Source organism: Anomaloglossus baeobatrachus, chromosome 8 (genome assembly GCF_048569485.1).
Source record: "Anomaloglossus baeobatrachus isolate aAnoBae1 chromosome 8, aAnoBae1.hap1, whole genome shotgun sequence".
In the NCBI taxonomy this organism is placed as follows: domain Eukaryota; kingdom Metazoa; phylum Chordata; class Amphibia; order Anura; family Aromobatidae; genus Anomaloglossus; species Anomaloglossus baeobatrachus.
The window spans coordinates 33,336,275-33,360,766 of NC_134360.1; the positions used below are offsets into that span (position 1 = coordinate 33,336,275).

General features: G+C 44.7%; 1 protein-coding gene across 1 annotated transcript in view; it reads right to left on the bottom strand.

The window, feature by feature from the left end:
- Nucleotides 1-24,492, bottom strand: part of PDZRN3 (PDZ domain containing ring finger 3) — a 326,421-nt gene that overhangs the window by 61,421 nt on the left and 240,508 nt on the right.

The window sequence follows — 24,492 nt, forward strand, 5'->3', positions numbered from 1 at the left end:
CCCGGATAATCAGACATTGATGACAGCCCCTTTAGTGGCCATATACGGTATCTTCAATAATGCTTTTCAGTAAAAATAAAAATTGCAGATTTAAGGCAAATGACCAATCCTTTTGCTCTACCTGGTGAAAATTTTCTGAGAGGACCGGCTGGTGATCGGGGAAGCCACAGACGTTATATTTTACTTGCAGTGACCTCTGCAGGAGACATGCAGTAGTAGATAACACCCATTGAAGTCAATCAGCGCCATGTAATACATGATGGCACAACATCATCCAGTTAATATTTCCAATGATTCTCCACTGGTCAGCTTTATCTGTCTCTGGGGTGGAGTAACTAATGGTCCTTGATTTTGTGGACAGAATATCCAAGGAGCCGGATGCAATATCCAAGGAGCCGGATGCAATATCCAAGGAGCCGGATGCAATATCCAAGGAGCCGGATGCAATATCCAAGGAGCCGGATGCAATATCCAAGGAGCCGGATGCAATATCCAAGGAGCCGGATGCAATATCCAAGGAGCCGGTTGCAATATCCAAGGAACCGGTTGCAATATCCAAGGAGCCGGTTGCAATATCCAAGGAGCCGGTTGCAATATCCAAGGAGCCGGTTGCAATATCCAAGGAGCCGGTTGCAATATCCAAGGAGCCGGTTGCAATATCCAAGGAGCCGGTTGCAATATCCAAGGAGCCGGTTGCAATATCCAAGGAGCCGGTTGCAATATCCAAGGAGCCGGTTGCAATTTCCAAGGAACCGGTTGCAATATCCAAGGAACCGGTTGCAATATCCAAGGAGCCGGTTGCAATATCCAAGGAGCCGGCTGCAATATCCAAGGAGCCGGCTGCAATAACCAAGGAGCCGGCTGCAATAACCAAGGAGCCGGCTGCAATAACCAAGGAGCCGGCTGCAATAACCAAGGAGCCGGCTGCAATAACCAAGGAGCCGGCTGCAATAACCAAGGAGCCGGCTGCAATAACCAAGGAGCCGGTTGCAATAACCAAGGAGCCGGTTGCAATAACCAAGGAGCCGGTTGCAATAACCAAGGAGCCGGATACAATAGCCAAGGAGCCGGATACAATAGCCAAGGAGCCGGATACAATAGCCAAGGAGCCGGATACAATAGCCAAGGAGCCGGATACAATAGCCAAGGAGCTGGATACAATAGCCAAGGAGCTGGATACAATAGCCAAGGAGCTGGATACAATCTATTCCCTAGATGTACTGTGTGGCGATATTATGTGTCCTGATGTCCCTAGTCCTGGTCCCCAGGGTTATCCAAGGTCGCCCCTGTTCCCACCGCACAGTACAGTATACGGATAGACCTTATAAAAACTTTCCTATTTACAAGCCGTCTGGCCATCTAGAAAAGTTTCCGCTCCTCTGAGGCCACACAGTTTTCTTTCTCCGGTGCCTGAAACTTCTGCAGAAATTCATGAATTAAATATTGTATATTAAACTCATCCCAAGACGACAGCCGCCGGTCTGAGCTCGGGTATATAACTCCCAGGGATATGTAATTTTTTCCTTACTAATCGTCTATCTTAGACGAAAAGTTACACCAGAACCTGACAAGATGCCACCGGTAAAAAAAAGTGACATGTTGTCATCCGTCACTGCCAGGGAGCAGGAATATGCCAGAGACGGACTGGCAGCTTTGGAAAAAAAAAATGACTGCTCGTTCATATGGTTGACTTCACATTAAAACTGTGAAAACTTTACATACCCGGAGCAGTAAAGGCAAAATACAAGACCGTTCTCCTCCGCTTGCTGCCAAAGCTGCACTGTGCACAGGGTTTCGGGGTTCTCGAAAGCTTAGAAAGGGACTGGAGTGAATATAACAGTTTTAGAGGTAAATGGCTATGTGATAACCATTGCGAAATATTACATTTTTTCTATATCCAGGAGTTCAAAACATTACTTTTTTCCACCCATGAACAGTGCCACCCCTGTCCACTGGTTGTGTCTGGTATTGCAGCCTTATTTAAAAGTTGCAGTACCAGGCACAACCTGTGCACAGGTGTGGCGCTGTTTCTTGAAGGTTTAAACAACTTGGATTCCAATTTCGAATTTAGACCCGGATTGGTGTCTTCATCTGATCTACGATCCTACTTTGTCCAACCACTACTATGATCTGACTGCAGCTGGATAGTAGCTGGTTAATTCTGGGCCCATCTGTTGTCTTCTTCATCTTCGGGGGTAATTCATTTTTATTTTTCATCTCACAAATGAAAATAATTTGCCAAACAGAAGCAGCTGAGCTTTAGTGGTTCAAGCATGTGATGTTTGTGCACTTACACTTGTGGTCCCTGAGTAATCATCAGGCCATGGAGGGGTCAACAGTAAGGATCCGGGGTCATCAGTCATTGGCCATAACCCAAAAACTGCTAATGGTCACTGGCCGATGGTCAAAAATAAAATCCAACGTACTTAAACCCTGTTTATCACATATGGTCATCCATAATCTTTCCTCAAATTTTGACTTACAGTGCAGATAGAATGCATTACAACAGGCTGCAATTCACATTACAACCACTGGGTGGCCACAGAGACACATATGGCATAACCATCTCCCAACAGAGTCTCGCAAATCCAGGTTTTATCCAAGTTGGTCATCTTGGAACTGTCATTCAAAGAGGAAACATAAGGCAGGAAGAATAATACGATGTATGTATCAACCAGAAATAACTATTTATCAGAATATTTAACCCAATAGTAAGGACTGAAGGACTGGACTGGACCGCCAAAGTTCTCAAGGATCTCATAACTGGCTCCGATTTTGACACATAAAAACATACTTCAGCTACAACAGGACAGCAAAGGTCCAACAGGACAGCAAAGGTCCAACAGGACAGCAAAGGTCCAACAGGACAGCCAAAGGTCCAACAGGACAGCCAAAGGTCCAACAGGACAGCCAAAGGTCCAACAGGACAGCCAAAGGTCCAACAGGACAGCCAAAGGTCCAACAGGACAGCCAAAGGTCCAACAGGACAGCAAAAGGTCCAACAGGACAGCAAAAGGTCCAACAGGACAGCAAAAGGTCCAACAGGACAGCCAAAGGTCCAACAGGACAGCCAAAGGTCCAACAGGACAGCCAAAGGTCCAACAGGACAGCCAAAGGTCCAACAGGACAGTAAAAGGTCCAACAGGACAGCAAAAGGTCCAACAGGACAGCAAAAGGTCCAACAGGACAGCAAAAAGGTCCAACAGGACAGCAAAAGGTCCAACAGGACAGCAAAAGGTCCAACAGGACAGCCAAAGGTCCAACAGGAGAGCCAAAGGTCCAACAGGAGAGCCAAAAGGTCCAACAGGACACCAAAGGTCCAGTAGAAGACAGCCCCACAAGTTGATAATTAAAAGGTGGAAATTTATTTTCAAAAAGGCCCTTTTGGATGAAAAGTCATTCATATGTAATTATTTCAGGGATCAGCTGACTATGAAGGTCCCCGAACTCTTCTTGGACAGAAGAGGTTAGCGGAAATAAGGATCGGGCATTTTGAATTTCAATGAATGAAACTTTAATTCTCAAAGTGAGCATCTAACTCCCCTCCTTTTTGGCAAAAACACATGCACGCTCGTCCGAGCTGAGTATGCATGCCTACGGAGGTTTGGGAAGAACAAACGTTTGCTCATTTGACAGACAGCTAATGAATGTGTAGAGACAGCTATAGACATCGTCAGTGGCGTAACTAGAGTTCAATGGGACCTAGTGCAAGATTTGGACCTGCCCCCTTATGTTGGTCAGATGTATGTATATGCATGTATACATTTAGAATTCTAAATCCTATAAAGACATACGAGTTTCCGCCCCCATTGTTTATAAATGTCCCTCCCCCTTTTCTAATGTCCCCATCCTGGGCTCCTTCCTCTATACACACACATACATATACATATTATATATATATATATATATATATATATATATATATATATATATATAGAGATATATATATATATATATATATATATATATATATATATATATATATATATATATATATTCCCCATCCTAGTACATATGTTCCCCATTCTAGCACACATCCTGGTGTATCTATAACCCCATCTTAGTATATATGTCCCCACTTTGGTATATATGTCCACCTCCTGGTATATATGTCCTCATGCTGGTACATATGTGTCCATCCTGCTACATGTGTCCCCATCCTCCTACATCCTGGTACATATGTCCCCATCCTGGGCCCTCCTTTGGTATATATTATCCTCCTCCTGGTATATACTGCCACCCTCCTGGTATATCTGTCCCCATCCTGGTCCATATGTCTCCAGTCTGTCGAATGCAAAAAAACAACAACATTGCACACTCATCATCCCTGACTCCCACGATGCACAGCGTCTTCCTGTGTAGCCAGCACGCAGCTTTCATCGGTGTTTCTGCTATTGCAATGCATGGCGTCACTGCCACGTGCCGCCCTCACTCATTAGGACACAAATGAAAGCTGCCGGCTTCAGTTTGGGTGGCAGCGAATATTGCAGAACAGGGACCCAACAGGTCTCTGCACCGCGATACATTTCAGTTGGATGTGCAGCCTCGGATACACATTCAGTTGACGTAGGGGCTGAGGCCGGCAGTCTCCCTGCACCCCTGGGCCCGGTTGCGATCCCTGCGACTGTGATCGTTCCACCACTGGACATCCTCTTCTCTCAATTTACCATTACAAAGTCTGAGCAATAGCTCATGTTGAGATGTTGTAAAACTATTTACAGCTTTCCACATGCAAGAAGACTATTTCTGGCGCCACCTATTGGATATAGAAATCCTAAAATTCAATATTGACCCTTTAATGAGCCTCGTCACATGACACGTGTTTCGGGTTCTTTCTCCTCTTCAGTGCAAAGCAGTAGACCTGATTTGGCCGGGTTAGAGGCTCCTGACTATTAGGTTTCTCCTTGCAAAGAGTTCCAAGCTGGCGTAAGGAGACTTATAAGCCAGGCAATGCTTCTCTGGGAACTACTAACCGCTTTCCAAAAATATCTGTCAATTTTTGCCAAGTTAACGTCATTACTTTATGATTTTTCCTTCTTGTCCAACCTCATGGAAGGCCAGGATGTGGATGAAATCCCATAAAGACTGTGTGGCTGTAAATAAGTGGGTTGAGTTACCGCTGGTCTTCCAGTAGGTATATGATTCCTCCATAGGTGACCACCCAAGGCTGTGATCAGCAGCAAAGGTTAATAGAGATGTCCATTTACTAGTAATGTGTCCGGATGGCAGATCGGAGCCACCCACCGAACAATGGTAAATGTGAGAGGGCTCGCACTGGTGCAGGAGTGAACTTTTAACCTGCCTTTCAGGAATTCTACATCCAACCTAATTTCATTGTATCTCCCCCCAACCCTGACCCCTTCCAATGCTCTCAATCTTCCTAATCCTTTACTAGCCAGCACTATACAGTGTTAAATGAGTCATTTGCTCACAAAAAATGGATGTTTGTTGGACAGTTAAACCCCCAGCTATTGTTCAGGCTTAATGCTTCGCTAATGTGATTACCGACAGATCAGGAGCAGGGTCTGAAGGGTGATGAGAAGACAGCAACATACATGTCCCTCTATATACGGCCCTGCCAATAGCGCTGGGGGGCGGCAAGACATGATACAAGGGCGAAAGCAACGACAGAGTCTCGGAAATGGAGCAGATAATATAATAAGGAAGAAATGGAAAAATCAAGTGGAAAGAGATGACGCTTGGAGGAATATATATATATATATATATATATATATATATATATATATATATATATATATATATATGTATATGTATATGTATATGTATATGTGTATATATATATATATATATATATATATATATATATATATATATATATATATATATATATATATATATATATATATATATATATATATATATATATATATATATATATATATATATGAGGATCGACGCTATAAGATTTGTATCCAGAGTAGGACATAGACAGTGTGCCGATAGAATACAGTGAGCTCTCCTTGGAAGGCAAGAGACAGTGTCCTCCTATACCAGTCTGTTTTGTATTGTTATTGATTGTTGTATGTATACCCTCTTTCACATGTAAAGCGCCATGGAATAAATGGCGCTATAATAATAAATAATAATAATAATAATAATAATAATGTGTGCAGACAAGATATAGTGAATTGTCCTCTGAGAACAGAGACATAGTGTGAAGACAGGATACAGTGAACTCTCCTTGGAGAACAGAGACAGTGTGCCAACAAGATCCAGTGAGCTCTCCTTGGAAAACTATGTCTATGTCCTCTGTGGAGCGCTCAAAGTGTGCCGACCAGATCCAGTGAGCTCTCCTCGGAGAATAGAGACAGGGAGCCGAGAGGATCCAGTCAACTCTTCAGAGAACAGAGACAGTGTGCCGAAAAGATACAGTGAGCTCTCCTCGAAGAACTAGGTCTTTGTCCTCCGTGGAGCGCTCAAAGTGTGCCGACCAGATCCAGTCAACTCTTCAGAGAACAGAGACAGTGTGCCGAAAAGATACAGTGCGCTCTCCTCGAAGAACTAGGTCTTTGTCCTCCGTGGAGCGCTCAAAGTGTGCCGACCAGATCCAGTCAACTCTTCAGAGAACAGAGACAGTGTGCCGAAAAGATACAGTGAGCTCTCCTCGGAAAACTATGTCTCTATCCTCCGATGAGCGCTTAAAGTGTGCCGACAGGATCCAGTCAACTCTCCTCGAAGAACAGAGACAGTGTGCCGACCGGTTCCAGTCAACTCTCCTCGGAGAACAGAGACAGTGTGTCGAAAAGATACAGTGAGCTCTCCTCGAAGAACTATGTCTCTGTCCTCATCGGAGCGCTCAAAGTGTGCCGACAGGATCCAGTCAACTTTCCCCGGAGAACAGAGACAGTGTGCCGAAAAGATACAGTGAACTCTCCTCCAAGAACTATGTATTTGGAGAACAGTATTTGGAGAACAGAAACAGTGTGCACTCCTTGGAGAGCTGAGTCTCTGTCCTCTGAGGAGCGCTCAAAGTGTGCTGACAGGATCCAGTGAATTCTCGGAGAACAGAGACAGCATGCCGAAAAGATAGTGAGCTCTCCTCGAAGAACTATATCTCTGTCCTCATCGGAGCGCTCAATGTGTGCCTACAGGATCCAGTCAACTCTCCTCGGAGAACAGAGACAGTGTGCCGAAAAGATACAGTGAGCTCTCCTCGAAGAACTATGTCTCTGTCCTCATCGGAGCGCCAAAGTGTGCCGACAGGATCCAGTCAACTCTCCTCGGAGAAGAGAGACAGTGTGCTGACAGGATCCAGTCAACTCTCCTCGGAGAACACAGACAGTGAGCCGAGAAGATCCAGTCGACTCTCCTCGGAGAACAGAGACAGTGTCCCGACAGGATCCAGTCAACTCTTCAAAGAACAGAGACAGTGTGCTGAAAAGATACAGTGAGCTCTCCTCGAAGAATTAGGTCTTGGTCCTCATCGGAAAGCTCAGTGGGCCGACAGGATCCAGTCAACTCTCCTCAGAGAACAAAAGACAGTGTGCCGACAGGATTCAGTCAACTCTTCTCTAAGAACAGAGACAGTGTGCCGACAGGATCCAGTCAACTCTCCACGGAGAACAGACAGTGAGCTGACAGGATCCAGTCGACTCTCCTCGGAGAACAGAGACAGTGAGCCGACAGGATCCAGTCAACTCTCCTCGGAGAACACAGACAGTGAGCCGAGAAGATCCAGTCGACTCTCCTCGGAGAACAGAGACAGTGAGCCGACAGGATCCAGTCAACTCTCCTCGGAGAACAGAGACAGTGTGCCGAAACGATACAGTGAGCTCTCCTCGAAGAACTATGTATTTGGAGAACAGTATTTGGAGAACAGAAACAGTGTGCTGTCCTCGGAGAAATAAGTCTCTGTCCTCCGAGGAGCGCTCAAAGTGTGCAAACAGGATCCAGTGAATTCTCGGAGAACAGAGACAGCATGCCGAAAAGATAGTGAGCTCTCCTCGAAGAACTATATCTCTGTCCTCATCGGAGCGCTCAAAGTGTGCCTACAGGATCCAGTCAACTCTCCTCGGAGACCAGAGACAGTGTGCTGACAAGATACAGTGAGCTCTCCTCGGAGAACTAAGTCTCTGTCATCCAAGGAGAGTTCACTGTATCCCGTCGGCACACTAAAGGTACCTTCACACATAGCGAGAGCGCTAGCAAGATAGCTGCTAAGTCACAGATTATGTGACTCAACAACGACCTCGCCAGCGATCTCGCTACGTTTGACACATAGCAGCGACCAGGCCCCTGCTGTGAGGTCGCTGGTCGTGTCAGAATGGCCTGGACCATTTTTTGATCGTCGAGGTTCTTCTGGCTAGGATGCATCGGTGTGTTTGACGCCTTACCAACGACCTCGTTGACGACTCAGAGCTCAGACATGTACAGCCATCGAGATCTTTAACCAGGTCGCTATGGTTGCTGTATCGTTGCTGCGTCGTTGGGAAGATCTGTTTGACATCTCCCCAGCGACCACGTAGCGACTTACCAGCGATCCGTATCAGGTCGAATTGTTGTCGGGATCGCTGGAAAGTCGTTAAATGTGACGGGGACTTAAGTCTCTGTTCTCCTGGAAGAGTTCTCTGGACATAGTGTGACAAACAGGATACTTGAAAGTGCACACGTGGTTAATAATGTAAAATAAGGTCTTACTTAAAACTGCTGCAGCTGACCCTAGAGGTCCCTAAAAGGTCCCTACACAGATTGAAACAACCCTAACTGGAAGACTCAAGACGATTTGGACCTTTGCTTCTTAAGTGGCCATCGAGGGTTCCGCGTACTTCCTTAAGAACCCAGGGGAAAGGGGCAGAATAAAATAAGATAAATCAAAAGTTAAAATGTGGCAGAGAAACACAAGAAAATAAGCTGTAGTTCCAAGCAAGGTCTAGTTCAGAAATATCAGCAGCCGGAAATGGAAGCCGGGGTAGTTACACCCACTGGGTGTTAGAGCAGACTAAATTACAGGATAGGAAACACTTGTTGTCAGAAAGGCAGTGAACACACAAAGTGTCTATACAGAAACAAAGTGTTCAGAACCAGGAAAGTGACCGAACCGGACTGTGATTCAGTAAGAGGTTTACGGACCACAGCGCAGAAGGCTGCCTGATCAAATCCGAGGCATGACAGATACAGTGAGCTCTCCTCGTAGAACAGAGACATAGTGTGCCGACCGAATACAGTGTTCTCCCAGAGAGTTCAGAGACATAGTGTGCCAACAGAATGCAGTGTTCTCCCAGGAGAGCTCAGAGACATAGTGTGCCGACAGAATACAGTGAACTCTCCTGGGAGAACAGAGACCTAGTGTGCTGACAGAATACAGTGTTCTCCCAGAGAGTTCAGAGACATAGTGTGCCAACAGAATGCAGTGTTCTCCCAGAAGAGCTCAGAGACATAGTGTGCCAACAGAATGCAGTGTTCTCCCAGAAGAGCTCAGAGACATAGTGTGCCAACAGAATGCAGTGTTCTCCCAGGAGAGCTCAGAGACATAGTGTGCCGACAGAATACAGTGAACTCTCCTGGGAGAACAGAGACATAGTGTGCATACAGGATAGAGTGAATTCAGAAAACTGAATAAGAACCAATTAAAGGGGCATATCACACTGTATATTAGTATATAGCCTCTGCATGAGATGGCAGTGCGTTACTTAAAAATTTTGACATAAAGCCTCATTATTAGTTTAAAGACCAGATATAAGGAGCCAGTGACCTCCCAATGAATGATGTAGTGACAGCGACCATTGTTTACTGATTGCACCATATCCAGCCATGGAGGCATGGGGCGATTTTTCAGGGGCAGATTATTATTATTAATGTATGAGGTTCATATGAAAGTGAAATGAAATGTGCTGTCGAAATGGAGGTTCATAAATGACCTTCACTCCATGTAATCCCCCTATCCATGAATTATCAAACGCTCCATCAGCGAGTGCCATGGCTGCCCATCATTCACATAGCCCGGTGATCCGCCACCTACATGAATGGACTTATTACCCAAAGTGCGTCCTTATACTCTTCTCCATATAGCGTATATGACCCCCCAACATTTCAGCAACCCACCTAATAATAGATTTTACTCCATTACATAAGTAAATCATTGAGTCGGCGTGTAATGGGGGCAGACGTGTAATGGGAGCAGACAAAGCCTTCCTATGAGCTTACAAATCTGCGCCCATTCATACAGCCTGGCCCCGGGCCGTACACATTGTAAGATCAAGAGTCAATGCCATTAGCAGGCTGCAGTCTGGGGCTTATGTATCCATAGGGCGAATAATGAAGGGCAGAGACATCCTTTAATAGTTTGAACCATTCAAGTATTAAAAAAAAAAAAACAAAAAAAAAAATTGCTAATTTTGCAGCTTCATTAATTATGTAGATCTGAGAAATCATTTCTACGAACCATTTAGCGCAACTTGACTCATCAGATGCGAATAGTTTTGGTTCCTCCGCTCATGGGGAGACGCAACGCATTTCATTAATGGTTGCAATTCCATACTTACTATTATTATCCAGTTTGATTAAATAAAAAAGTTGAGTAACTTTGTACAATACTTAAGTCTCCATCTGAAGTGGTATAAAAATAAAGTTCTTTTGAGAGATTGTCAGGCAAAGTGAAACATAGCCCTAAAGACAAAGTAAAAAAAAAAAAAAGTCTCTGAATATTGCAGCTTAAAAAAAAAGTAAACTTTAAAAGAAAAGTCTTGCAGCGCTGGGGTCCTGGGTTCAATTCCCACCAAGGACACCATCTGCAAGGAGTTTGTAGGTTCTCCCCGTGTTTGCGTGGGTTTCCTCCGGGTACTCTGGTTTCCTCCCCCACACCAAAAACATACAGATAGGGAATTTAGATTGTGAGCTCCAATGGGGACAGTGTTGCCAATGTATGTAAAGTGCTGTGGAATTAACAGCGCTATATAAATGAATAAATTATTATTATTATCATTATTATATAGGAAAACACAATACAAAGCTAGAAAACAGATTCAGCAAAGATGAGGCCAAAACTATCTTTATAGGAAAGGATAGGAAAGAGCACTGTCTGCAGCCGTAAAAACCCTAATAAATTTCAGCACGCCTGATATGGAAAGACCATGAGGCCACACGGCCTCTCCCCTACTATATCAATACTTTGATGTTACTGAGATCCAAAAACACTAATATAGATGAGGGACTGAAATGAATACAAAGCATGACAAAACACAATACATTGCAGAATCATAGAGCTAAATATACAGACACTCCCAGCAAATAGAATGATCCAATTCCACCAAGAACTCCACACAGGCAAAATAGGAATCAAGCATTAGTATCAACACATAAAAAACTACAAGAAAGTGGAAACAATAAGCAGAGTACAAAGACCAACTTATCTGAGAAGAGTTCTGGTAGAGAGCAAGGCTGGTTTCAGAATGTCCTTAGCACACAGGCGATCCATTGAGCACCGGCAAGTAACAGGAGAAAACTACTGAGTTATATACTCCCAATCTGAAAGATCTGATTGCCAGTCCTCAACAGGTGTCTGGCTCTCATTCCACAAGTCAACTGCACCGCCAGCACTGACCACAAGAGGGAGCCCCAAACTGGAAAATGTATTCACAACAGGGGTGGTCTCCAATTTTGGACTCTAGAACCAGAGACAAAGAACATCTCTGATTTTGGAGGACCCTGTACGTTTGTACATTATAAAAACTGCCCAATATTAACAAAACTGTGTAATACCTTGTTTCACCTGCGGAGGTGCTGTAGGGAACAGTTGCTACCAGGCTCCCACCAGGATTACAGCTGATTGCAATAAGGCTTGTAATCAGGCTATTTTTTTTGCAAATACCTAACAAAAAGGAAATATCAAAACCGATCAACCCCTTTATCTCTAAGTTTTGTCACTCTAGGTACTTGACCGTGCCGTTTTTCCAATCTCATTTTTCAAAATGATCCCTCTTTACTTTTGGCTTCTGGTCACGTTATGCCACAGGCGGCGGCGGAAGCGTCTGAATATTAAACATATCTGTGTTATACAACTCATTTATGGAACCTCCGATGGCAGCCGCTCGGCTCCGGCACGGGCCAGTCAATAATAACGAGAAGCTTTTAATGGGCTGCTGAAATCCTGATCACACGGCCTTTGAAATGTAATTTTTTTTCCTGCTTGAATTCACAGCATGCCAGAGATAACATCTAATTAATGCTTAATATATGCACCTTTTTCGTTATAGGGGCAACTAACGACTAAAACCAAATGTAATGATGTAATCTAGCTTGTCAAAAATAGAGAGAAGGGACTGGGAGACAGAAGGCAGGGCAGTGTCAGGGGACCCCGGGTGACATGTCAGCCTCTAATTAACTAAGTGTTCCTTTAAACTGTCATAGTCAGCCATTGCCCCTGCCCCACCGCCTATAAATATTCATATACGGCTGCCGCAACAACTCCCCGCTCCGATCCCCGGGGCTGCAGCCGAACATGTGTCTCTGACCGGCGCTCAGCCCAGTTTCCACAGTCACAAAGGCTTAAATTGTGGAAAAAACAGTGGGATCCATATTGATTTCCAAATTATCATAGGCATTGAAAAAACTTTCTACATCTCTGCAGTGAGCAAAGGCAAAACGCATTAGTCCCCATCAGAAAGGATTTAGGAATAAATAACATTTTCTCTCGAAAGCTATAAGGTCAAGAAGTTGAATGAGGTCTCAGACCATTGTTGCATAAAAAAATTATATATTTTATTTTCAAACTTTTGTGAGGACTTCCCTATTCATTATATATAATTCATATATTTATATAATATACAGTATTATATACCCATCCTTCCATCCATCCCTCAATCCTTGTATACTTGTATCCACCCATTCTCTCATCCTTCCATCCTCACATTTACCCATCCTTCTATCCATCCACCCATCCTTGTATCCATGCATAGACCCATCCTTGTATCCTTGCATCCACCCATCCTTGTATCCATGCATAGACCCATCCTTGTATCCTTGCATCCACCCATCCTTGCATCCACCCATCCATTCACCCTTCCATCCATTCACCCATCCTTCCATCTATCCATCCATCCATCCATCCACCTATCCTTGTATCCATCCTTCCATCCTTGTGTCCATCCTTCCACCCATTCATCCATCCAGCCTTCCATCCACCCATCCTTCCATCCATGTATCCACCCATCCTTGTATCCTTCCATCCATCCATCCATCGACCCATCCATCCATGTATCCTTCCATCCATCCATCCATCCATCCATCCATCCATGTATCCTTCCATCCATCCATCCATCCATCCATCCATCCATCCATCCATCCAATCATCCATCCATGTATCCACCCATCCTTGTATCCTTCCTTCCATCCACCCATCCATCCATGTATCCAACCATCCTTGTATCCTTCCTTCCATCCACCCATCCATCCATCCATCCACCCATCCATCCTTCCATCGACTTATCCATCCATGTATCCACCCATCCTTGTATCCTTCCTTCCATCCATCCATCCTTCCATCGACCCATCCATCCATGTATCCACCTATCCTTGTATCCATCCTTCCATCCTTGTGTCCATCCTTCCACCCATTCATCCATCCTTCCATCCATGTTCTGGAGAACTGAATGGTCTATATGTAATACCGCATTTCTCCTGCGGTGGCCACTGTGATACAAATGTGCAGGTTTCAATTACCAGATCGGCGTCGATCAAGCAATCATTTTTTTTTTTTTTTTTAAAAGTTACTGTGTACAATGCAAAAAAGGAGCTTTATTACAGGGGGCATTTCCATAATCAATATATACAGTATATGACTATTCAAACTATAACTATTTCCATCTCTCGCTTATATTTCACATGCTTCACCCCAGTTCAGGACCCCTGATTTGTGGGTGTCCCATTGGATAGATGACAAGTTTTGATTATGGGTGGCACGGTGGCTACGTGGTTAGCACTGCAGTCTTGTGGTGGCTCAGTGGTTAGCACTGCAATCTTGTGGTGGCTCAGTGGTTAGCACTGCAATCTTGTGGTGGCTCAGTGGTTAGCACTGCAATCTTGTGGTGGCTCAGTGGTTAGCACTGCAATCTTGTGGTGGCTCAGTGGTTAGCACTGCAATCTTGTGGTGGCTCAGTGGTTAGCACTGCAATCTTGTGGTGGCTCAGTGGTTAGCACTGCAATCTTGTGGTGGCTCAGTGGTTAGCACTGCAATCTTGTGGTGGCTCAGTGGTTAGCACTGCAATCTTGTGGTGGCTCAGTGGTTAGCACTGCAATCTTGTGGTGGCTCAGTGGTTAGCACTGCAGTCTTGCAGCGCTGGTTTCCTGGGTTCAAATCCCACCAAGGACACCATCTGCAAGGAGTTTGTATGTTCTCCCCGTATTTGCGTGGGTTTCCTCCGGGTTCTCCGGTTTCCTCCCACACTCCAAAGACATACAGATAGGGACTCTAGATTGTGAGCCCCAATGGGGACAGTGTTGCCAATGTATGTAAAGCGCTGTGGAATTAATAGCGCTGTATAAATGAATAAAATTATTATATTATGAAAAAACTCTTTAGCTGGAGCTTCATGAATAGACTAATCCGAATCGGTAAGGATGGATGATGGATGTAACTGCATAAAAATGGTAATTTAAAGGGCCATTCTGAGGGTTTGCCACAATGTATCAGTATAGTATGTTCAGGACATAGATCGGGGTCTTGCAGCCATCTGCAAAGAGTATAGAAAGAATCCTGAATAGCAAGAACGAATCAAAGTATAGCTCGAAATATGTAGATAAATTTGTGAATGAGGAGACTGGGAAAGCTGGGTGGTAGTGGCTGACTGTATTGGTTGTCACCCAGCTTTCCCAGTTTCCAGGAGCAGATTTTATTACTAATTGTGCATACATTTTATTTTTGCCATCTTTGTAGCACAGTATAGTGTGTAATAACCAAGCATAAAAGGTCGCCGGTCAGATCTTCTGCGATTGCACTCAGATAGGGGAATAAATGGCAGAACAGATCAGTGGTGATATACATGTCATCCCCGCTGCTGTCAGCACAACAACCTTCCTGTCTGATGGGGAAAAAAAAAATATCCACCCAAGACCTTCTTAAACTGGCGGAGCACAAATGCTGAATATGTTGACTTGAGGCGTCTGCAGGGAGCATATGTTACGGATCAAAGGACTCGCTGATTAATCCAACAGAGACACACGTCTGTCACATCGGTCATGCCACACTACACCATCCACAATTACCGCCAAGAAAGACGGCACCATGGCAGCATCCCCCATAACCTCACGAGCGAGCGAGTCTCCCATGCACCAACTCACTCGTCAGCACAGCCCATTTACAGATAGTGGTCGAGTTCCGGGATTAGACGTAAATTAGCAAAATTAAAGGATTAGGCAATTCCTGACATATGGTTGTGGCCAATAAAGATAACTAGTCCGTGGAGTGACTTCATTGATAACACTACTGAAAATAATTGTTCTACAAAGACAGACGGAAAGGATAAAACTGCCTTTCTGCAGCCACCACTAGAGGGTGCTCAGGAGCTGAGTGCATACAGTTCTATATTGAGCTCAATATTAACACAATGTGCAGTGAGCTCCCCCTAGTGGTGGCTACAGGTAGACATTTAAAAGGGAATCTGCAGGGTTTTGAGATTTAATCTGAAGACATGGTGGCTCAGTGGTTAGCACTGCAGTCTTGCAGCGCTGGGGTCCTGGGTTTAAACCCCACCAAGGACAACATCTGAAAGGAGTTTGTATGTTCATAGGTGGCTCGGTGGTTAGTACTGTACGGAGGATCAGTGGTTAGGACTGCAGTCTTTCAGTGCTAGGGTCCTGGGTTCAAATCCCACCAAGGACAACATCATCTGCAAGGAGTTTGTATGTTCATAGGTGGCTCAGTGGTTAGCACTGTACAGTGGCTCAGTGGTTAGCACTGCAGTCTTGCAGCGCTGGTGTCCTGGGTTCAAATCCCACCAAGGACACCATCTGCAAGGAGTTTGTATGTTCATGGGTGGCTCGGTGGTTAGCACTGTAGGTTGTCTCAGTGGTTAGCACTGCAGTCTTGCAGTGCTGGGGTCCTGGGTTCAAATCCCACCAAGGACACCATCTGCAAGGAGTTTGTATGTTCTCCCAGTGTCTGCGTGGGTTTCCTCCCACACTACAAAGACATACAACTAGGGACCTTAGATTGTGAGCCCCAATGGGGACAGTCTTGCTGATGTACGAAGTAAAGTGCTATGGAATTAATAGCGCTATATAAATGAATAAATATTATTAAGACAACATGCTGTAGGGGTTAACACATAGATTTCAGCAATTCGTCTCTTTCACACTGTGTGCTGTTAACTTGCATTGTTTGTTTTAACTTCAAAAGATTATCATTACCAGACTAGGTCAGCTTGTCTGACACAGCTCCTGCTGTGATTAGCAGCTCATTGTCTATAGACATTGTATATGTAGAGCCTTGTGTGGGCGGGGTTAGCTTTCTGAGCTCTGCTACATGATAAATCTAAAAACTGTCAGAACGGCTGAACTCCGTAATCTAAGGGACACATCACTGGATTCAGAATCTCTTTGCCTCCATCATGCTGCTCTCAGATGCAAAATGTTGCTGACAGATTCCCTTTAAACTTGGGGTGTAGAGTTTGGGGGTTCAACAGTCAACATATGCAATTGTAAAATACTTACACTCAGTGCCCCAAAAAAACAATATTGGGGCATCAGATATGGCCCTTGAATTGATCAGATGGTTGTAGACATGGGCAATGCTATGGGGCCCAACCTTGATTAGTGACTTTGAGGTGGCAGGACTCCTATTGTTTGCAAATAAGAAGATGGAAAGTATCTCCTTAAAGTGGTTTTCCACCTTCGAGGGTAATTTTTATTTTTTTGCTTAAATATTTCAATATAATTTTTTTTTTTGCACTTAGGTTTCAGAACATTTTTTGTACTGTTTGCCTTAAATAACCTCTGTTACCCAGTCTATGTTAAGTTGCAGAATGAGTTAACTAAGAATCAGTCAGTGAGTTCGCTATGACACTCTGATGAAGGAATTTAACGCTTATCTGTCTTTTTCTGATCTCTTAGCGGATTTATGAGCAGAGATTACAACAAAGTTGAGGGTGCAAAGAAACAAAAAGCCTATAAAAGCTAAAAGGTGCAAAATTTTTAATTAAACCAAATTGCAAAAGTGTTTTTTTGGGAAAGGTGGGGGGGGGGGGGGGGTTGCCAAAATTACATGCTTTTATATAAAGAATCAAAAAAATTGTCCCCCAAACGAGACAAAATAAAATTGGCCAGTCTACCAGGTGCCACTGGAGCCTTCCCAAACCTAGAACATTGCCCTCTCGGAGGTTATTTGGATCGTGGCATCCAAAGACATATTCCGGGTGTGGGAAACATGGCATGGAGGGAGCACGGAGGGGCGAGAATGGGTCATAGCAGTGTTTTTGGCCCGCTGCACTCATTCCCAAAAATTGACCAGTATGGCCCAATATGACCCTCCCTATTGAAGACCATGGGCTTTAATATGAGCGATTGCCAAGATGGTGACAAACTGACAATTTATCGGACACCTGTCACACAGATGCACCAGTCTCAGCGCTGACAGTCATATTGTAGGCAACAGCGGAGGGACCGTAGACGTCAACACACTGACATTTCCAAAAATTAAAAAAAAAAGACATAAAACATGTAGGGAATTGGGGGAAGACACATCAAATTATCCAGCTCCCCCGGGTCATTATGGGACTGGAGAACTTCCCGATGCTGCCAAATTATTTTTGCAAGACTGTGATCTTGCAGGAGGAGAATTGCCGGCAACTCCCGGGTGGAATTAGGTCCAAAAAAGTCAATTTGATTATCTGCAGATCATGAATAAAAATGGTGGAGGGGGCTCCAAATCCCAAATCTCCCCCCCATTACTACATGCACTTCTATTTGCGGTTACAAGGAGCATTTCTCTCTTTTTCTGTCCTGCAATACATAAACAGCCCATTCATTTTAACAAGTCCTGTGTAATGCAATCTTGCCCCTTGTGGTGGCGCTGCAGGGAAATTGGAGGATATGGGCACTTTTGGGGTATTTTAAGTGAACAAAAATATATATTTTTGCAATTTGATATTCTTAAAATGTTTTGACTTTTTGGCATTTACAGGCACTTTAATCAACAGCGTCTTGCTGGCTGCAGAATGAGCTAACTGAGAATCGGGCAGTGAGCTGTTTATAAAACTTTGTCTTTCTCGGAGCTTTACTTAGGCTATGTCCGGTAGAACAGATGCTGCAGCAATCCGTTGGCAAAAAAGTTGTGCAGATTCAGCTTTAAAAAAATGGAAAAAAAAAAGTTTTGTTTTTTTTTAACATTGAAATCTATGGTAAACAGATCTGTTAATTTGCCATCCTTTTTCTTCCATTTGAAAGTGATCAAGTAAGCAAAAAAACAGATATTGTTCAAACGGATGGATCCGTTTACTAAATACTAGAAAAGTTTCAAAAAACGGATCAAACAGGAATCAGCTTTTTAAAAAACTTGCAACTTTGTCAACGGATTTCTGCTGGATCCGTTCTGACATATGATTACTGGACATCTGAACTTAGCCTTAGCTGACTAATGACCACATCAAAGTTCACCTCAACTTTCAGCTGTAAAAAAAAAAAAAAGCAGAGAACAGAGCTACAAACTCTGCTGTCTGCAAAAAGAGTCAACAGAGATCCATTGGTGAGCTCGTTCTGATGCACTGTTTAGGTTAAGGCAAAGCTAAACACTGCAAAAGTTTTAAATGAACACAATAGGAAAAAAAAAAAATTAGATTTTTAGCCCAAAATGCGATAATTTAAAAGTCGATCTAAGGGATTAACATGCCCGGGTGGATCGTGGATCTACCTGGGCCTGCGAGGCACACATGTCAGCTGTTCAAATCAGCTGATATGTGCGGGGATCTCCACCGGCTGCTCGCAGCAGCCGGCGAGGATTACCCCTCAGGGGTTTAGGAGGTAATTTTACTGCCCGCGGTTAGGTAAGGGGTTAAGTAAGAAATATATGTCCCCAAAAGGTGGACATATGCTTTAAACATTTACTGTCAGGCTTTTCTACATATAAAAGCTGATTGCAGGTGGCTTCAGCAAAGGGAAAAAGTGATCTGTTTATTGAAGGGATTGTCTAAAGCTGTACCCTAAATATTAATGTATAGGAATATCCTATACAATCTTCTAACCCCCCCCCTTCCTTTATCTATAAAATAAAAGGGAATGCTAACCCCTCCTGCACTGCACTTTAAACAGATTGAGCTGCAATACCAGACACGACCTGAAAACAGGAGTGGCGCTGTTTGAAAATAATAATAATAATAATATTATTTTAACCCCCCCCCCCCCCCAAAAAAAAATCAGAATATGTATCCTTTAAATCAAGAACCTGTTTGTAAAGGAACTTGGCAAAACCTTTTTTTCCCAGATTTATTTATTTATTTTTTTGCAAATTCTCCAACAAGTTGCGATAATTAACAACTTTGCACATATGCAGATCTAATTATCGGTGAAATACTCCCCTGTTCAGGATGAGACCCCCCCTCCTCCCCGGCGTTACACCCCCCCATGCCCGTGCCCAGCACGCCCGGTGAGATTTACAGGAGAACAATAAGAGGACACTTATTATTGTGTCAAATAAAAATAAATTGTGTTATTACTGCACACAACTAGGGGCCTCGCTGGAGCGGCCGCTGCTCATCATCCACTGACGCATTCATTCCCTTTAATCTTTCCCTTTTGCTCCGTGGCTTTATTGCTTGTTATCGCCATCCAACACCAACATTAACACGTCAGCCCGAAAGACAATTCACGGCCAATGAAAACCGCAGCCAGGAGATCCCCGCAGGGAGATGTGTAAATAGCTGACAATACCCAGCTCATACCTGTCACCGAAAAATGCTACAATTTATTAACCCTTTTTTTATTAATAGCTTGCAAACTATAGCTCTTCCTTTAAAAGGGTTGTCTGCTTCCTCCTTACCGCTGTCCATGTTCCCCTTCTGGAAGGAAAAGAGAAAATTGTCTCTCCTGACTCTGCTGCAGCCGATCACATTGGTCATGTAACATTTCCCGCCAGAAGAGGAAGGTCGGAGATGGGTTGCGCACAGCTATATAATTGTTTCCTTATTTTATGACCCCCAAAAACTGATGGACACCCCCGTAAGTATTGTTCTCTTCCAAAAGAGCTAATTTGTAATGGTTTCCAATGGAGCCTTGCCAGTTAGACTCCATAAGGGTTGTCCAGGCTTGAGACACAATAGGTGACTGTTGACTAGTGAATTTTCACAGCGTGCACTCTGCACGCTGTCAGGATGGACCAGCAGCGGGAGCTGGCAGATGTGTAATATGTGACTGCTGACTAGTGAATGTGCACTGTGCACGCTGTCAGGATGGACCGGCAGCGGGAGCTGGCAGATGTGTAATATGTGACTGCTGACTAGTGAATGTGCACTGTGCACGCTGTCAGGATGGACCGGCAGCGGGAGCTGGCAGATGTGTAATATGTGTCTGCTGACTAGTGAATGTGCACTGTGCACGCTGTCAAGATGGACCGGCAGTGGGAGCTGGCAGATGTGTAATATGTGACTGCTGACAAGTGAATTTTCACAGTGTGCACTGTGCACGCTGTCAAGATGGACCGGCAGTGGGAGCTGGCAGATGTGTAATATGTGACTGCTGACAAGTGAATTTTCACAGTGTGCACTGTGCACGCTGTCAGGATGGACCGGCAGCGGGAGCTGGCAGACGTGTGACCACATGTATGAAATTTGCATACTTATGGCAACATTCCAACTAGACTTGTTTAGCCTCACTCAATTCACTCATATTGAGAGAGGTTGTGCAAGTCTAGTTGGCACATGACTGCATGTATTAAAGTCACAACCCACCAGCTCCCGGCACTGGCACATACTGACAGCGTGCACAGTGCACACTGAGGATTCACAAACCTGCAGTCATAAGTGATTGAGACTTCCGACCCAAGCTTGGCAAACCTCTTTAAGGAGAGTCCATACCCCACAAAGCCTAGAAATGACGTTAAACTCAAAGGATCCGCTGCCTTCTGATAACTTCTATAAAGATTGGGGGCGCTTCCTGAATTAGAGGTGCTCATTGGTAATACCCAAAATTGCCATATGGGCCACAAGGCAATAAGCCAGGTTTGGGTACGTAGCTGTAGAGGGTACAGAGGTAGATGTCACACCCGGGCCCTGGTGCCAAAGCAGAACCCAAGGCCCCTCTGCCACATAAGGCACTGAATTACAATCAGGCCTCAAAGAAGGACCCCAAAATGGGCACTTTTGGGCAGCATTTTTAGCAAACACTACCCCTTTTGTGCTCCAACCTTAAGCTGATGTTCATCTATGGAACGGTACTAGTAATAACACTAAGGGTCTTATCCAGGGATGGACATATCATTGGTGCAACCAAGAGGTTCGGGGGCCCAATTCTACCTCCTACTAAGGGGGAATTGTCCATTTTGATGAGTTATTGGAGTGAAAATGGCCCCTATATTGTTCTTGCACAGGGGCTCTTTTCGGTCTGTGTCCGCCAATGGTCATACCTATAACGTAGAAGGCAAAGATTTGGTTTCACGGCCAAGACATGTAACGGGACGTCGTGGCCAAAGAAGGGGGTTTAATGGAAGTGTGTACAGCCTAACCATTTTGATTTTTGTGAAATTGTTACTTTTAGGGTGCGTTCAGACAACACATTTTTCAGGCGGCTATAAAAAGTCAGTTCCGGAAACTTCTTTTCTTTGGCGTCTTTTTTTGTAGCATTTTTTGGGCTGTTTACCGAGCTCTTTTTAAACATTAATCCCTGGTATTTCTTTTTGGGGCATTAGGATGGGTCATCAATGTTTGATCGGTCGGGGTCCGGCACCCCGCACCCCCGTCGATCAGCTGTTCTCGGTCCCGGCAGCAGTTGGAAATACTCAGTTCCGGAGCTGCTCCGTCTTCCGACCGGGTACTGTACTTCCTCCTCCCATTCTAATCAATAGGAGGCGGATGTGCAGTACCCGGCTGCGACCACTACCAGAGAACAGAACAGCTCCGGAACGGAGCACTTCTTGCTGCCGGAACCAAGAGCAGCCGATCAGTGGAGGTGCGGGGTATCGGACCCCAGCGGATCAGACATTGATGACCTATCCTAATTATACACCATCAATGTTAAAGTAGTGGACAACCCCTTTAAGAATCATCAGACTCATGTTTTAACTGCTTTGCACGTTTGGAAACCTGAAGTGGATAAAAGACGCTCAAAAGCCTGAAAGTGTGAACATTAACTGATTATGACATAAAACGGAATATATTCATTCTTCTCAGCGTTTTGTTTGATCAGTCCCCCTCGAAACCCACCTTAAATAGGTTACAAAGTGCTTAAAAGGTATCTGTGTACATCTGCATATACTGGGTGACCGGGTGACCAGAACCAGCTCTCTACAGCCTCCAAAATGACTGACAGTGGTTGCCCATTCTTGTCACAGCGGCTCTGAAGCACAATATCCTGCTCTAATGTGTGAAATATTGGAATAATTTGAGAGGAGAGGAGAACTTATCAGCTGATGTATACATAAGTACAGGTAATGAGCAGGGGTAGAACGATCACGATCGCAGGGATCATAAGCATGACCGGGCCCGGGGGTGCAGGGGGCCCGCCGACCCCAGCCTCTGCTTCAGCTGGATGTGCGTTTGAGGCTGCACATCCAGCTGAAATGCATCGTGGGTGCAGAGACCCGTCGGGTCCCTGCACTGCGATACACAATGCCTGCCAAACAGAATCTGACAGTTCATCTGCGTCCCAGTGACTGAGGACGGCGCATGACAATGCGTTGCAATAGCACCAACGCCAATGAAAGCTGCTGGCCACTATGTGCTGACTACATAGAAGGACGCTGTGCGACGTGGGAGCCAGGGATGGGGGGAGTACAATAATGTTTTTTGCATTAGACAGAACAGAGAAATATTTTTTTTTTTTCCAATTTAAAGTTTTATTGATTTCAAAAGAGAAAAAACAAACAGAACAGGCATTCATCTCATTAAAGTAATGATATACAAAGAGCCCTTACGACAAATCAAAGCCTCAGGCTCAACAACTTTACATCAGTAATTAAGAAATACCTGGACAACAAATAACGCCAAGAATAGGAACAAAACAAAAAGAAAAGAAGTAGAGGGAGGGAGTAGCACGAATCATGGAAAGGGAAGGAGGGAGGGGGGGGGAGGGGGAAGGGGGGGGTTTATGTTGGCCGGGACTGGTGCAACGTCCATTGGACTGGAACCTGGAAGAGGGGAATACATGGCTTCTGAAGGTGGTGCATGCCAAGGAGACAGTTTACCGGGAATTAATGAGGGCTAGAAACTTTGGACCAGAGAGGAAGGATTCCCACTGGAACCACTTAGAGGCTGTCTCAACTGTCTGACCTCGCGACTGGGCCATCACCATCTCCATACGATGTACCACATTCACTTCTATCACCCACTCATCTATGGTCGGGGGAAGTAGGATCTTTCCATCGTCGTGGGATCACCATCTTGGCGGCCTGGAGGAGATGTCCCAAAAGGGATTTCTTGAATGTCTTTTCCGATGCTTTAAAACAAACAATAAGGCTGCCTCGGGGCTACTAGGAACAGAGACATTTACCAGGTTGGGGACAGTATATACCTGGAAGGGGACAGTATATATCAGAAGGCTGATAGTGTATATACCAGGAGGAGCCCAGCAGGGAGACTGTATATTCTAGGAAGGGCCCAGGATTGGGACATATATACCAGGTTGGGGACATACATACCAGAATGGGGACATACATACCACGATGGGGACATATACCAGGATGGGGGGACATATATACCAGAATGGGGTTAATTATACACCAGGATATGGGCTAGATTGGGGAACATATATACCAAGAAGGGAAACATATATTGTATATCAGGACCAGCATGGGGGACTTATTTACCAGGAAGGAGCCCAGGATGAGGGAACATTACTATATAATGGGGGGCAACTCGTATGTCTTTATAGGATTTAGAATGCTAAATGTGTACATATACATAAATGTGACCAACATAAGGGTAGGGGGAGGGCTAGGTCCAAATTTTGCAACAAGGCCCATCTCAACTCTAGTTATGGCTGGGGGGGCCCAAAGACCCTTCATGGTGGGTTCATGTCCTAAGGATCCAGGGGCTCAGCTTATTTTTTGTCCTTCGGAGGTAAAATCCTTCCATGCCATATTGACGACATTCATAAGGGCTCTGCACCAGTAGTGGCAGATTATCGGAGGCACAATAAGAGGCTCACACTGGTGACAGCTCATTTAGAGTGGATTTTAATGAGTGCTCCAGTGTGATGGCCGGTGAATGGGCTCCTGGCTGTTGTAATGAAGGAGCAGCTCTTCCATCAGCTTTATGGCTTGTAGTTAAATGCGGCGTTCCTCCACCTGCTCCACCGCAGACTGTTTTGTTTGCACCGGCGGAATGATTCTTAATT